Source organism: Anabrus simplex, chromosome 1 (assembly GCF_040414725.1).
Source record: "Anabrus simplex isolate iqAnaSimp1 chromosome 1, ASM4041472v1, whole genome shotgun sequence".
Classification (NCBI taxonomy): domain Eukaryota; kingdom Metazoa; phylum Arthropoda; class Insecta; order Orthoptera; family Tettigoniidae; genus Anabrus; species Anabrus simplex.
In genome coordinates this window covers 63,891,356-63,908,703 of record NC_090265.1, presented here as the reverse complement: position 1 = coordinate 63,908,703, position 17,348 = coordinate 63,891,356, and the positions used below count along the sequence as shown (strand labels likewise).

General features: G+C 40.9%; 1 protein-coding gene across 1 annotated transcript in view; it reads left to right on the top strand.

Annotated features, from left to right (window-relative positions):
* Positions 1 to 1,046: 1,046 nt before the first annotated feature.
* Positions 1,047 to 17,348, top strand: part of LOC136861223 (UDP-glycosyltransferase UGT5) — a 106,613-nt gene continuing 90,311 nt past the window's right edge. Inside the window, exon 1 of the mRNA XM_067138807.2 lies at positions 1,047 to 1,176. The gene's annotated coding sequence lies outside the window, so the exon portion shown is untranslated. The remainder of the gene's footprint in view (positions 1,177 to 17,348) is intronic.

Here is a 17,348-nt window from a genome sequence, read left to right as displayed (position 1 = left end):
AGTAAGTAAATAGACAACTAAACTTTACGAGCCACAACTGACCGTAGTCAGGGTGCGAAATCAGAGAGAAATGGCGGGAGGTGGGGGAAGGAATAACTGCTAGTGTTTATTTCGGGCAGTATTCGGTGGGGGACGGGATAAGTAAATTACCCCCCCTCTCCAGAAATTTTTGTTTGAATTCTTCGGTTATAAAAATAATGATAAACATTGGAAAGTTATTCCGTTTGTACCCGCCTTAATTGATTATTTATTGTCCTATCAGATACCTATCGGAAACACATCCGCTCCAAGGAGAGCAGGAGTGGTGTAAGTTCGAGCTACTTAGAGCGATGACAACCAGGGTTTCACGTAGGGATTTGTTTTTTTGGCTTTCATTCCACACCCTGAAGGGGTGAGGCGGGCCACCCAGAGGGAAACCCCCTCTCTCTGGCTACGTTGTTTCATTGCTCAAGGTCTGGCAGTTAATCTATTATTTCTATACTATGCGTATTGTTGCTGATGTATTTGTAAAAATATGCACAGTAAAAATATCGTTAATATATGCGTTCTGCATTTTGCTGATTATTTTATAATGAAGGAATCCCCCCAGGGCAATTTTGAAATATATGCGTCGGGCGTGTGGGGGGGGGGGGCGGGGGGTAAACACCCCTCCCCCTCGCCGCGATTTCGCACCCTGATCCTAGCGATTGCCTGTGCTGGTGCGATATTAAATACGTAGCAAAAACAAATGGAAAGAAAATAATTTGGAAAGAAAGAGTCATGAAATGCGGCAAGATATCCTCGGGGATGGAAGAAGTTAAGAATTGAGTAACGGAGATCAGCTGGATATCAAGGACGAATCTGGGTACACAAAGGTTGAAGCAGTTCACGATTCCCATTCATCAATCGTTCAGATTAAAAGCGCGCACACACACATGAAGCCAGGTGACTAGCCTCTTCTGGACGGATGCCAGCTGTTTTGAACTGTTCCGTTGTCAGTAGCAGGTTCTTTCCCTGCAGGAAGGAAGTGCAGTAACATACATTGTACTAGCTCTCTTTCTATGCATCGTCTTCCTCGTAACACGTTCCAGTCTCGTCTGAACTGAAGTCGAGGCTGTTCGTCCGCTGCCCTCCTCCTTCCTCCCTGCGCAGTTTAGTCCGTGTGGTCGGTGAGCGAGGCCTCGCGAGCGAGTTAAGGTGAGTACAGAACAATATTCATTCTCTTGTGGCACTCATAATTTAGCTCTATTCATCAACGTCAGTTACTTTTGTTACCAATATCATCTTAGATTTCCAAACTCGCTTAACCCTCACCTTTGTATTCAACAGGATTTATTATCTCGGTTTACCAAATCTTAAGTTTTTGTTTCAATCTGAATTTGAACCTGAAAGTTTTCACACTGGCGTACGAGTGAAGTAACAAGTGAAGATATTCTACATTAACATGTACAGCAGCACAGCCTTGTTTCTTTTAGTGAGTCTACAAGATATAGCCCAAGAAAACAGCTTGTGTCTATTATTATTATTATTATTATTATTATTATTATTATTATTATTATTATTATTATTATTATTATTATTATTATTATTATGATGATGATGAGAGGCTCACCTGTTGGCTGTGATAGATATTGCATCAAGCCTGCATTCATTCCAAATCTCTCCGCAGTGTTTATATGGATTGAGAGCATATGTCGCTGTTGATGGTGATTCGCCCGTCGGATGGCGACATTAAGCCTTGAGAAGAACGTGTCGTGTTATTGGACAGGAGTCGGCTGTGTGTGACAGCGGGTTTCACCCTCTCCCTACCTCATTTTCATCATCATCATCTCACATCCAGATATGCAGGTCGCCCACGGGTGTCAAATATAAAGACCTGCACCAGGCGAGCCGAACATGACCTCGGACACTCCCGGCGCTAAAAGACATACGATAAACAAACCAAATAAATTAAATAACAAACAGTTTTGGATTTACATGAATGTTATTATCATGATCCTAGACACAAGACCTTCAGTTTTATGTAAAATCCGAACCATTAAGGACGTGGCTTTCAAAAATCCCACATGAATCGGCTGGGATTCGAACAACGGCTGCGTTGATAAGAAACCCATTATTATTTTATGTTATACCCGCACTGGCTAAGTTCACGAATGTGGACGCCTGCCAAGTGATACTTTTATTTTTTTCGAGAGACCATTATGTAATTACTGCACGAATATAGCTAGACACACCTCTCAAGAGTTACGAGACAGAGATTTATTTTGAATGCTATGCAACAGGTACAGTACTTGTATGAAGTAGTTTGTTCCTGTCGTACACGAGAAACTACAAATAATATATCATTTTAGGAAATCCAACCGTACGACAGGATTTTCCGCAGGAGTCTCGTTTCTCCGCTTACTTATTACAAGGTACAGTGTACTCGAGCATTTGAACGATGATGTGGTTGTTATGTACTTTTTTTTTTTTTTTTTTTTTTTTTTTTTTTTACTTTAAGTTTTCCTGGAAAGAAATAACATGTCACCTTCGCTTAATATTATCAGCTGTTGCACTCGTCAGCATTCTTGGTATCGTAACAATGCTGACTCATTTCTGGCCTTAAGCCGTGAGTAGAGTTTGTGGCACTTTCGAAAAGTGTCAAATATGTCCAAAACATGTGGAAAGCTTTGTGACACCTGCTAGGGTTGATTGTGTTTATATCGGCAATACAAGTAATTTAAAAAATTGAAAATCCACATCCTGTTTCCAGTCATTCGACCGGGTCAAGAGTGGAATGAATGAAGCCCCCATCTAGCGGTGAGGAAAGGAATTGTATCGGCTGCCGAAGCCTGACACACTCCTCTAGAACAATAATAATAATGCTAATTGCTTTACGTCCCACTAACTACTTTTACGGTCTTCGGAGACGCCGAGGTTCCGGAATTTAGTCCCGCAGGAGTTCTTTTTACGTGCCAGTAAATCTACCGACACGAGGCTGTCGTATTTGAGCACCTTCAAATACCACCGGACTGAGCCAGGATCGAACCTGCCAAGTTGGGGTTAGAAGGCCAGCGCCTTAACCGTCTGAGCCACTCAGCCCGACAGAACAACAGTGATTAATGTCTGACAGATGAAATGAAATTATATTGGAGAGTATTGCTGGAATGAAAGATGACAGGGTAAAGCGGAGTACCCGGAGAAAAACCTGTCCCACCTCCGCTTTGTCCAGCACAAATCTCACATGGAGTGACTGGGATTTGAACCACGGAACCCAGCGGTGAGAGGCCCACGCGCTGCCATCTGAGTCACGGAGGCCCTTTGTATCGGCAATAACATGTAATATTTGCTCATATGTGTCTTCAATAAGTAAGACTTTTTAAAGCATTAAAGCAAAATTTTCTGTTGTATATTCCGTAAATTTCGTCACACATAAGCATGAAATGCTTTAATCACCTGAAATCAAACGACCGTGTGACCTCGAGCACAGGTGGACTCTACGATTTCTCCGAATGAAAGTTACCACGGGACTAGGCAGCATACATTAATTGCGAAGACAACCATGCTGGATCGTACCCAGGCTGCCTGTACTTAAAAAAAAAAAAAAAAAAGAGTGATACAGGTACTGCACTAAATTACACAAACAAGACGTAAAATGTTTCTTTCTTTTATTGACATCACGGAGTTGGTGACACAAAATGTGAGCCGCTATGTTACCAAGCAGACGTGCGGGCTGTGCTGTGAAGTATTAATGGATGACCATGATTGAGAGACATATTGTCGAAGATGGGCGTTATCTTGCAGCCTGTGATGTGAAGTATTGACGGATGACCATGATTGAGAGATATATTGTCGAATATGGGCATTATCTTGCAGGCTGTGATGTGAAGTAATGATGGATGGCCATTATTGAGAGACATATAGTCGAGGATGGGCGTTATCTTGCAGGCTGTGATGTGAAGTAATGATGGATGGCCATTATTGAGAGAGATATTTATTATTGAAGATGGGCGTTTATCTTGCAGGCTGTGATGTGAAGTAATGATGGATGGCCATGACTGAGAGACATATTGTCGAAGATGGGCGTTATCTTGCAGGCTGCGATGTGAAGTAATGATGGATGGTCATGATTGAGAGAGATATTTATTATCGAAGATGGAGTTATCTTGCAGGCCGTGATGTGAAGTAATGATGGATGGCCATGATTGAGAGATATATTTATTATCGAAGATGGCGTTATCTTGCAGGCTGGGATGTGAAGTAATGATGGATGACCATGATTGAGAGAGATATTTTTTATCGAAGATGCGTGTTATCTTGCAGGTTGTGATGTGACCTACTGATGGATGGCCATGATTGAGAGACATTTATTATCGAAGATGGGCGTTAAAGTACACACAGTATGATCGATATGTCCTTGCAGGCTGTGATGTGGAGTAATGATGGATGAACATGACTGAGAGATAAAAGGCTCTTTTATCTAACCTTGTCTCAGATTACTCTAGAGCAGGACCAAATCGCATGCGTGCAAACCGAAGCGCAAAAGCCCTGTGCAGCACCGTGCATCAGTCCGACACGGCTCGATTCGGTTCGGAGCAGTGTTGGGGCAACTCGGCTAAGCTCGGCTTAAATCTGTTCGGGTGGTGGAGCGCTGCAGAGCAAGTGAGGAAAGGGTAGACAGGCGGAGCGAGCGAGACAGTGGAGGGAAAGAGAGATAGGCCTATTGCTCAAAGTCGAAGAGTTGGGGTCTACACTCTCGTGAACCTAAGCCAAGTCGTCTTTTGCATCTTGCGATCTTGTGCCGTGCAATGCACCAGTGCATGCACTCTGAGAGAACTGATCATTACATTCGTGGTATTTTCATAGGCCCTGGCTCAGTTTCCCCCTTCCGATGCACTGAACCTTGCATTATTGTCGACTCCAAATTCCATACAGATATCTCTCATTCGTTCGATGAAAATAAAGTAATGGTTTATCAGTTTGAGTTTCATTTATTGAAAGACATATTTATGATCATTTGAGTTCCTTAAGGGAATTTGACACCATTTTTTAAGGTTGTATGCTTCTTTGTAGAATGGAATGGTGTGTTCATGTATTCCCTTCTTCTCATGATCGATATCGTCAGGTTAACTCGCAGAGGTTCTCTTTGTCGACAATCATATCGATCCCTCGAGTGCTTCCATTCTCTGCCAAACCATGGATCTCTTCATGGACGGTGAATCCGGTTCTTCTGAGGGCCTGAGCGATGGAGGTTCGTATTTGATGATGTCTAGAGGCATGACGTTTTCGCATTACCGATAAGCGCGAAAAGAAATATTTTGAAGCGATTTTTTGACGAATCATATGAATCTGGTTAAGACATTAGTGATTTTGTTTTCGCGAATTAAAGCGACAAGCCCAGTTTAAAGAGAAATTTACTTACTTTGCGATAAGTGCGAAAATGCAGCGAAATTCGTGAAAATTAAAGATCTTGAAATTCTATTCCAGTGTCATTTGTGTGAAGAGAAACCGAAGACAGAATAAGGATTTTTTTTCTAGTTGTTTTACGTCGCACCGACACAGATAGGTCTTATGGCGACGGTGGGGCAGGAAAGGGCTAGGAGTGGGAAGGAAGCGGCCGTGGCCTTAAGGTACAGCCCCAGCATTTGCCTGGTGTGAAAATGGGAAACCACGGAAAACCATTTTCAAGGCTGCCGACAGTGGGGTTCGAACCTACTATCTCCCGAATACTGGATACTGGCCGCACTTAAGCGACTGCAGCTATCGAGCTCGGTTAAGGATTTATCATATCAACAGAAGTATCTATCTCTTCCTATTAATATAGTATTAAATTCCTTAATAGTATGGTCATACAAGGTGACAGGGTAATTTGTTATGTAATATTCGTTATCATTAGGACTACATTGTAGTTCTAATCAAGATTACATAAGGAATAAGGAATGATTATCAATATTGTTTCTCTTTATATCTTTCACATAAATAATTCACAAATCTCACGAATTAAACTTTTTATGAATAATTCTAGGAAATGATTAACGCGAAATGAAAGCGAAAGGGGCAGCCTTATTTCGCGAAATAACGCGAAAATTGGGTTCCCTTTCGCGAAATCGAACATAAATTAATGCGAAAAAATCATGCCTCTAATGATGTCTAACGATGCGCAGAGTCTCTCCGTGCTGGCAGGAAACAACGACGTTTACGACTTTGGTATCTCAATGTAATACCCGTTCTGTGTTTGGCCATCGTATACTAAAACACTGGAATGAAAATCTGAAGAAGTTTGGAATGGTAATTAGTAAAAAGAAAACTGTAATCATCATCATCATCATCATCATCATCTGTTTACCCTCCAGGTTTGGTTTTTCCCTCGGACTTAGCGAGGGATCCCACCTCTACCGCCTCAAGGGCAGTGTCCTGGAGCTTCAGACTCTTGGTCGGGGGATACAACTGGGGAGTATGACCAGTACCTCGCCCAGGCGGCCTCACCTGCTATGCTGAACAGGGGCCTTGTGAAGGGATGGGAAGATTGGAAGGGATAGGCAAGGAGGAGGGAAGGAAGCGGCCGTGGCCTTAAGTTATGTACCATCCCGGCATTCGCCTGGAGGAGAAGTGGGAAACCACGGAAAACCACTTCGAGGATGGCTGAGGTGGGAATCGAACCCACCTCTACTCAGTTGACCTCCCGAGGCTGAGTGGACCCCGTTCCAGCCCTCGTACCACTTTTCAAATTTCGTGGCAGAGCCGGGAATCGAACCCGGGCCTCCGGGGGTGGCAGCTAATCACGCTAACCACTACACCACAGAGGCGGACAACTGTAATCATGCTCTGTGAAAAAGAGGAAAAAGAGAAGCCAAGTGAACATAGACGAAGAACGGTTAGAGAATGTAGAACAGTTTACATATCTGGGTAGCATTATTAATGGAAGTAATGAATAAGTAAAGGTACAACATTTTATCATCAAGTCAGAGAGCTTTTATGGGATGACAAAGTACCAAAGAGAACGAAATTAACATTATCTAAACAGTATTTCATACCAATTGTAACATACGGACTAGAAACGGTGGTAACTAATTAGAGACAAGATAGTAAGACCCAAGCAGTAGAAATTACATTTTTATTTTTTATTTTTTAAATAATAATAATAATTTCGTGTGGCTATTTCTAGGCGGGTGCAGCCCTTGTAAGGCAGACCCTCCGATGAGGGTGGGCGGCATCTGCCATGTGTAGGTAACTGCGTGTTATTGTGGTGGAGGATAGTGTTATGTGTGGTGTGTGAGTTGCAGGTATGTTGGGGACAGCACAAACACCCAGCCCCCGAGACTTTGGAATTAACCAATGAAGGATAAAATCACCGACCCGGCCGGGAATCGAACCCGGGACCCTCTGAACCGAAGGTCAGTACGCTGACCATTCAGCCAACGAGTCGGACATTTTTAATAATAATACGTTGCGACAAGAAATACAATGTAGCGTTGCATATTTCCAAACTCAACATCAAGCAAGGTATACAGGGTAAACATCGTATACCTAAATGCTGTGCCAGTCAAACACAGAATGTAGCTAGTTTCCTCGGAGACTCGCACATTAAAGTACAAAACACACACACACCCAAAGCACACAAATACCTATCCCTTTCGCTCCCTGCACTCACAATTGTGAGTGTAGATTTAACATTGCCTAGATACGATTTTTTTTGTTGACTTCGTTCACTCCGCTCTCACATGAAAGTGAGGGTTCTGGTTTATGCGAAACCACTGCAGTCTGGCGGTATACCTCAGAATCAAAGTTGAAAACAAGGAGTCTCTTTGCTTCTTTTGTGACAAGATGGCACAAAGGGGTAATTGTGTTTCTATTTTAGTCAATTTGTACTTTTAATTATTATATCGTTATAAATTATTAACGTAATACTCTCTAGAATTAAATTATATACGTTTATTTCCAATCCAAAAGTATTTGGGATATTCAATTCATCTATGAATTATGCACTCACGTTTGTGAGTGTTGGGAGTGTACGTGTACGTCTCAGCTTTGAGGTTAAGTTCGTCAGACATGCATTTATTACTATTAAAGTAGATCTAGCTACCTTCTGTTTTTTCCTATTACTAATTACAGAGTCGAATCGTATTTTTGCTTGCTGGCAGTATATTTTCACGTAGTTATAACTGTTTTAATTTACATTACAGTCTGGATTATCTACCCCTAATTTAAAAAAAAAGTACTTCAAGGTCTCTGTAGCTATGAGATAAGCTACGGGTACTAGAAAACCTCCTAGATGATCCAGGGTCTATTCAAGATTAATTAGACACGTCAGATATTGAGTAATTTTATGACAGTGATGACCAGTCAGCATGGCAACCAGAACCTTGTGCAGATGGTTCTAGTTCAGAATCTGAAATAGAAGTGCCAGTGAACCCAGTTCCTTCGCCAAGTGTCTCATGGTCTAAGAAAACATTTAACTGTAAACCTGATCCTGAATTTATTTCTATAGAAGGAGGAAATCCAGTTTCGGTGAGTCAAATTTACTGATTGCAAATTGAATGGGAAGGTACCAGAAGAGATAATGGACCTACTAGCGTTCCGGTTGGCCATTCTAGGTCGAGCCAAGAGAAAAAGGTATGACGATTTCAATGAGAAGAATGGGGAACTTTCTCCCCCACAAGAAATACCTGAACGGATGCCTGGAAAAGACAAACGACTTGATAGTTTTGAAAATTATCCAGTTGTAGATAATTTGAAGACGCCATTATATTGCACACTTGACTGTCAACGGAGATCTCGCACACGATGCATGAAATGCAATGTTTACCTCTTTTTCAATAAATACAATAATTGTTTCCGTTTGTTCCACACAGTCAAGTAGATATACCAACGCACTGTAGAAATTCCGTTATGAAGACAAATCCTAAAATGACATTTACCCTGCTGTAATCAATATTTATGTTGTTATAATTTGTTATATTTCTGGTTACAAACTATAAAAAATTTAGTTTAATTAAGGATATGATGGCAAAAATTGATCTTTCATTCACGGAACACATTTTAGGATTACAAATGCAAGATCTCAACCATCCTCATTGCCTTAGTAAATCTGATACTCACAATTGTGAGGGTCATGGTTTACTACTGACCCTCACAATTGTGAGGGGTCAAAAAATACCCCTAGTGGCGTTTGTAAATGGGAAAAATTTAATTTTTGTTAATACTTAGACCATAATCATTTAGAAAATGGCAATTACGCACCCGTATTCTCATAGTATATGTGTCGGGAGTGAAAGGGATATACGGAGTTAAGCAGCGTCGGGATTGGTCACCCAGTGCATGGGTGGCCAAAGGTCCACACAGTTACTTTTTACAAATAGCTAACGAACTACAACCTAAACCGGTTATAATTACATACAACATATTACATTCAGTACGATGAAACACTCAATTGACTTCCACTCAGTACAGACCGACAGAGGAGCTACGATGGGAGCACCGGTATCGGTACGACACAAACCACCTCAAGAGATAGGTGGTACATACAGATTCCCAGGGAAGAACATCAGTCAAAAAGACAAGAAGAGATAGAATCCAAAATATTAAAATCAAAGAAGAGCTAAATATAGAACCGTTAGTACAGCACAGACAGAAAGCAAGACTGAGATGGTTCGAACATGTAAAAAGACTGGGAAAGGAACGGGTAGCAAGGAGGGAATTAGAAAGGGAAGTTAAGGGAAAGAGAACAGTTGGAAGACCAAGAAGAAGGTGGATGAATCGGACTGGGAAGGACATTAGTGAAGCTGGAATGGATATGGCGAAAGTGATGGAGCAGGAAAAGTGGAAGGACAGAAAGGAGTGAAGGGGGCTTGTTAACCACACCCGGGCAACTGGAGTGGGACATTGATGATGATGATGATGATGATGATGATGATGATGATGATTATACTAGAAGGCGATCGTTTGGGAAAAGGATTGTGACCAAAGCATTCATAAAATACAGAGTGTATCCGTGATGATGTTGCAAACTTTCAGGGATGAATGAGAACGGCAAATGGATTAATTTGAGATAAGGAACCGTAGAGTCAAAAGTTATTAATAATCCAATTTGTTTAACGTCCGTCCGTTCTTAACAGACGCCGGGATGTCGGAATTTCGTCCCGCAGTAGTACTTTAAAGTGCCCGAAGCCAACGACATGGGGTTGTCGCCTTTGAACACCCTTAAAAACCATCGACCTCAATTGGGTTTGAACCCGTTAACTTGGGATTAGTAGACCAACGCCGTATCCACTACACCACTGCGGCCGCCAGTTAAAAGTTAAAGCAAAAATTGCAGTGGGACGCCATTTAGAACATTTGTTGTAAATGGAGTAGCTTGTGAAACTTGTGCTGGTAAACGGACTTAAATGAGTAGAATTTTACTTAACTTTTGAGTCGATCGTCTCCGAAATATGGTTTCTTATTTCAAGTTGATCCTCCATCAGACCTGAACGTTTGTAACATCATCACGGATACACCCTGTGTATTTCACACCAGGGCGTATTCTACGGGCTACAATAAAAATAAATAACACTTTAGTACAGTTTCAACAAAGCATTAAAACAATCGTGACAATCGTGCGAATTCTTCTTTATCGAAAGAAATGATGGTTAGTGAGTAGTGAACGCGGTAACGCTGTATAAACCGCAACCGGACAGCGGTAGCCTTATTGGTGTTCTGTGGGTAGCCTTACGCTCCTCTCCCCCCCCCCCCCCCCTCCTGTCACCTTGCCCATGCTCGTTGCTTGTGTCTAGCGCCTGACAATATGAAGCCACTCGGCTGCGCTCGGGTGAGATCTGTCGGCTATGTTCTACCAGCGCGCTTTAAGATGGTAATGGAATATCAGTGTCCAAATATTAGGCAATAACGTCACTACAATTGAATCGATTATTTCAGAAACCATGTGATAGTACATATATCACACCTCCGAATTATATGTAGAAGTTAGAGATATTATTGTCAGTATTCGATTTATTATTATTATTATTATTATTATTATTATTATTATTATTATTATTATCATTATCATTATTATTATCAGTATTTCATTTGTATATTTTGCCATTTATATTGGTAAGCTGGAAGATATCCACATATGTAGGTATGAGTAATTTGTTTTGCATGAGTGGGAAAACATTGCTTTAATAACTAACTCTGGTAATTTGGTTGAGTCATGTGGATACCCCAGTGTTTGTTGTGTTGTACTTGTGTCGGGATATTCAATGAGTCATGTATATATCCCAGCCTGATGAGATGAGCTTGTTGTTGTATTAGGAAAGTTTGGTGACTCATGGAATATACAACAGAGTTTGTTTATCTCTTGGGAGAAAGGAGAAGTTCAGGGCATGTCTTGACAAGAGGTTCACTCATGATTGGCTGGCAAGCACCAATCCAGACGTATCATCTGAGAGGAGGGGGATGTTGATGTCTATAAAGGTTGATCATATGGCGGCAACCGAGGTGATTGTAAAGGAACGAGAAGGAAGATAACTACAACCAGTGACACTGTATAAGAGAACTACAACTGACGCACTGTACAGGAAGGAAGTGGTGCTGATACACGGTACTGGAGTGACACGCCAGCAATGGACTGGACTTCAAACGTTCGTGGAGCGTAGTCTTGTTATGTTCGTGGAAAGTGGCTGATTGTGGAGAGTGCTTGCGTATTAAGTATTGTAGCACTTGTGGCGGTCTAGCATTATATGTTGGTGAAAGCTATCTCAGACTTTCCATAATTTATGTTGAGGATCGACAGACGTGTGTATATATCTTTACAACAAGTGTTAAAGTATGTGAACACAGTAGTACAAGGTACAGTATCTGTGTGATGTGATAACTGCCGATTATGAGAATCGGTAAGTCGAATTGATATAGAGACAGTGAAGGGTATTTATCTTCATACATGTACATTGTTCATCGGACTATCTACAAATGGTAGCTTAGTTCTCGCTTTCGTTTTCCCACGATTTTCATTATTTTTTTGTTGTTGTTGTTGTTGTTGTAAATATTGAGTCTTCCAGCAATATTTTATGTGTATATTATATGTATAATGTTGTATGTTGATGAGGTGCTCATGCACGGAATTTGTTAAGAATATAGTTAGCTATTTTAGAATCAGTGGAGTTATTGATGAACCTAGGTGCAGTTCCTACCTATTTAGTCGTTTTCAGGAGGTTGGGTAAGGCCTGCAGCAGATGTACCAGTACGCAGCATTATGTACACGCCCTGGGATATACAGTTTATCATGCTCTTATCTAAATTCGAGGGATCCATTCTGGTGAACTCTGGCGCCCATACTACGGACATTTCGGTTAATTATGCTTATTGATTTTATTAAGTTTTATTTATGATTTTATTTATATATTTTTATTTTATTGATTATATTTATTATTATCATCAAAAAGTTACAACCAGTCAAACGCCAAGTCTGTCATTTTTGGGAAAATGAAAAAAAAAAAAAAAAAGAAAAAAACTGTCCAGCATCAGATAAAATGTTATGGTAGGGGTTTTAATATTTTAGCTTGAAAGTATTATATCTTTTAATACTTTCTATCCAAGAAAAAATATTTTGTGCTTATTAACTTTGCTGTAAAAAATTCGAAAATAATTCCACTTGGTTTCTGAAATAAACGAGTGTTGCAAACATGTTTTTATGGGATAATTCTTGAATTGTAAAAGGATTTTGTCATAAAACTCATTTTTGTGGAAATAGAAAATGTTTTAATCGGTTTAGACTACATTGCTGATACAAATGTAATTATTAAAAGGATGAAATCAGCAATGCCTGCTCATGACAGGAGGTAATCAATCCTCACAAACAAACTCCACAGCACATTCTGTCTCTGTTGTAGGCCTTTGTAAAATGCTGTCATAAAAGTGTTCTCATCTGGTAAGGTTTTAAGGCATTTAGGTCATGCATATCCTTGATATTGATGGGCACCTAAAGCAAACAATAACAAAGAATAATGTAGGGCTCAGGGCAGGTACTTCCCTGCCTGAGTAAGAAATAGAACCTTCTCCTTTTACCTTTGCATTCCGAATAATATTACGCATGTGAGTTTGTTTGTCTACCACTCCTCGTTTCCTTTTTGACACAGGTTCGTCTCCTGAACTTTCAGACATATCACTACGATTATAAAAACACTGCACTAAACAAGAGAAACACTTTTTCAATCAGTTGTTCACAAAACTACGAACATGCTATTCTAGAAACACAACACTGACACCTGGCTATTCTGGATTCAGAGCAGCAGCACCAACCGGAAAGGTGCGGCACATCACAAAATGTACCAGCAGTTTACTGCAGAAACCAGCCAAGTGGTGTCACTTAACTGGTTTCTGAACTAAATACGAAATTCATTGCAATACCTGACCATTAGAGGAGGACGTTTCTTGACAGGTTTCAGTACCAAACTGTGCGTATACCCTCTTAGTAACATGTTCTGCCAATAACTCATTTTTTTAATTTTTTGGCACTTGACTGCTTTCTGAAATAATCGATTCAATTACTAACTAGTATATTTGTTATGGCTTTTGTAATAGCGAACTTTCCTATAGCAATGGGACGCCAATACTCAAATATCACTACAATATGATAGAAACTTGATATGTTTCGGCATGAGAGATGCCGACGGAGATGCACTGGGCGTTGAAGTCAAGCTGGCTAACAAACTACTGTTATTCATTCAAGGGCTTGCCAACATTTTATAGAATAGTCTACCGGTTTCATTATATTTCACTTATTCGCCAACTGGAAAGCAACTGGCAAAATTTACATTAGATGCCATTGAAGCAGTCGAAGAACATGGTTTTCAAGTTTTTACAACTGCTCCAATCTCATGAAGGACAAATTCACTTCTTTTTCTTCATCATCATCATCATCATCATCTGTTTACCCTCCAGGGTCGGTTTTTCCCTCGGACTCAGCGAGGGATCCCACCTCTACCACCACAAGGGCAGTGTTCTGGAGCTTCAGACTCTGGATTGGGATATACAACTGGGAAGGATGACCAGTACCCCGCACAGGCGGCCTCACCTGCTATACTGAACAGGGGCCTTGTGGGGGATGGGAAGTTTGGAAGCGATAGACAAGGAAGAGGGAAGGAAGCGGCCGTGGCTTTAAGTTAGGTACCATCCCGACATTTGCCTGGAGGAGATGTGGGAAACCACGGAAAACCACTTTCATGATGGCTGAGAAGGGACCTCCCGAGGCTAAGTGGACCCCGTTCCAGCCTGCGTACCACTTTTCAAACTTCGTTACAGAGCCGGAAATCGAACCCGGGCCTCCGGGGTTGGCAGCTAATCACACTAACCACTACACCACTGAGGCGGACGACAAATTCACATGAGAAATAAAATGTGACACTTCTAATGATGGGCTTCCACGGCTCTTTTTAGAAATATTTTAAAAGCCACGTTTAAGTGTAACATTGTCACAAATCATTTACAGAAGTGCGAACGATTTATAAAACTCAATCAGAACTTCTCAACGGGAGATTTTAAAATTTCTGTGAAATCTATTAAACATATGCAGCCTTAATGTGGTAACTATTTGTTTATTTACCTACTTTCAAAAACCTTGGCATAACTTACTGGAGTTGCATGGTCGATTTCAGAAGGTAGTGTAGAAATTAGGATTCGTAAATATCGGTGTGAGCTATGAGGGAATTAAGATGAAAATACTTAATTTCTACGAACTGTGCGCATTTGAAAGTTAAGAAAGGAGGGAGCTTAACTGCGAATCTGGTGGGTGATTGTCGAACAGTTAGCTTGCCGATTGCTGTCAGGTGCTTATCTGCCGGCCATATTCTATTTTGGTAGGTGACGGACCGAACTTAGCCGAGTTGCTCCGAGTGGCTGCACATTGTCAGGCGCTAGACATAAGCATACTCGTTCCGTACACGCTCAGCACTTAGAGCGAACTAGTTGCCACTACAGATAGCAGTTTCTTACCTATACCCTATCTCAAATTACCTGGGAGATAAGAATGAAAAGTCCGGCCACGTGCGCATTGCAGTACTAGTCGCATAAAAACATCAGTCAAGAAACCGCGAAATCGATAACTAGTTCAAATAATCTGTAACTAACATGTTATAAGAAGAATAGGCTACAACATTTCAACAGTCACCAGAATGAATCAAGATGATATTTAATACAACTCTGAAGGTTAATGTACTTATCAATGTCGCCTGCGGAGGAAAGATAGGTTATTCATTTCCCTCCATATCGACGTCGTCTCGTCATCACTATCGGAGTCGTTTACATGTATCACTATCCATTCAATGGCATGGTCTACTAACTGGTCTATATCCCACATTCTTCTTACATTTACCACTATCCATTCAATGGCATGGTCTACTAACTGGTCTATATCCCACATTCTTCTTACATTTATCACTATCCGTTCAATGGCATGGTCTACTAACTGGTCTATATCCCACATTCTTCTTACTTTATCACTATCCATTCAATGGCATGGTCTACTAACTGGTCTATATCCCACATTCTTCTTACATTTATTACTATCCATTCAATGGCATGGTCTACTAACTGGTCTATATCCCACATTCTTCTTACATTTATCACTATCCATTCAATGGCATGGTCTACTAACTGGTCTATATCCCACATTCTTCTTACATTTACCACTATCCGTTCAATGGCATGGTCTACTAACTGGTCTATATCCCACATTCTTCTTACATTTACCACTATCCGTTCAATGGCATGGTATACTAACTGGTCTATATCCCACATTCTTCTTACATTTATCACTATCCGTTCAATGGCATGGTCTACTAACTGGTCTATATCCCACATTCTTCTTACATTTATCACTATCCGTTCAATGGCATGGTCTACTAACTGGTCTATATCCCACATTCTTCTTACATTTATCACTATCCGTTCAATGGCATGGTCTACTAACTGGTCTATATCCCACATTCTTCTTACATTTATCACTATCCATTCAATGGCATGGTCTACTAACTGGTCTATATCCCACATTCTTCTTACATTTATCACTATCCGTTCAGTGGCATGGTCTACTAACTGGTCTATATCCCACATTCTTCTTACATTTATCACTATCCGTTCAATGGCATGGTCTACTAACTGGTCTATATCCCACATTCTTCTTACAATTACCACTATCCATTCAATGGCATGGTCTACTAACTGGTCTATATCCCACATTCTTCTTACATTTACCACTATCCATTCAATGGCATGGTCTACTAACTGGTCTATATCCCACATTCTTCTTACATTTACCACTATCCATTCAATGGCATGGTCTACTAACTGGTCTATATCCCACATTCTTCTTTCTTCCGTCTCCGTGACGTGTTTTACAAACATTTCCCAACCTTGAGGGGTCACTATTTCAATCCCTTCCAGCAGCAGTTTTCTTACTTCCGCAAGGGTGAAAGTTTTGTTCTTCCTATGGGTGGGGCTACAAGAGTTGAAGTCTGATATTTGAGCGGCGCAAGCAGTAACTACGAAGTACGCTGCGTTGTAATAGTTACCTCAGTCCGGCTGAATATTTAATCAAATATGTTGGCCTAATGCTATTCAATAAACTTTGACCCGTTCCTAAGCTCGTGCTAATACGTCCAGCATTTAAGACAGAACACGTCATTGCCGATAAACATGAAATTTCATATTCACTAAACTAACTATAACCTCAACAATTGCACATGTTAAATAGAGAATAGAACGGTGCAACTAGCCACTGACTAACTTGCAAGAAATAAACGAACAACGAAAGTAATATTCACGAAACAAACACCCAAATTATTACATAAACCAGCAACGACTAACACAGTACCACTCTGTATAATATCACAAAAGCGACTGAGAGCAAGCCAACCCACGTGGCGATAGCATCTTTAAATCTGGCATCTCTGTTATCGTTGCCATAGCAACAGACCATTTTCGAGCAGCGTTAGTCAACTTTTTCTCACCGGTGGCGCCAAACGTCAGACTTCAACTCTCGTGGGCCGAACTGTAAACACATGGCCCTTAACACGGCCGACTGGATCCCTCCTGCGCTCCTTACACCGGCCTTGACAATCGCTTGTGAAGCCCAGCATAAAGCTGTAATTGGAAAGTTTCACCGTAATGCCGCTGGAGCGCTGGCCTACTACCCACTAACAAGAAGCTGTATACCGCAAATTGCCGCATTTCCAGTTTTATTTATACGGTTTTGCTGTCGTAAATGTTTGCAGTGTGTTCGCAATAAGGTGCTAGTTGGATTGATATTGAGATCTGATAGTTATGCGCTAGTGAGGTTTTTTTTTTAGTGTGGTGATTATATATTTTTTAAATTGTGTTTACAAATCTTGGAATTTGTGACATTTTTGTGCACC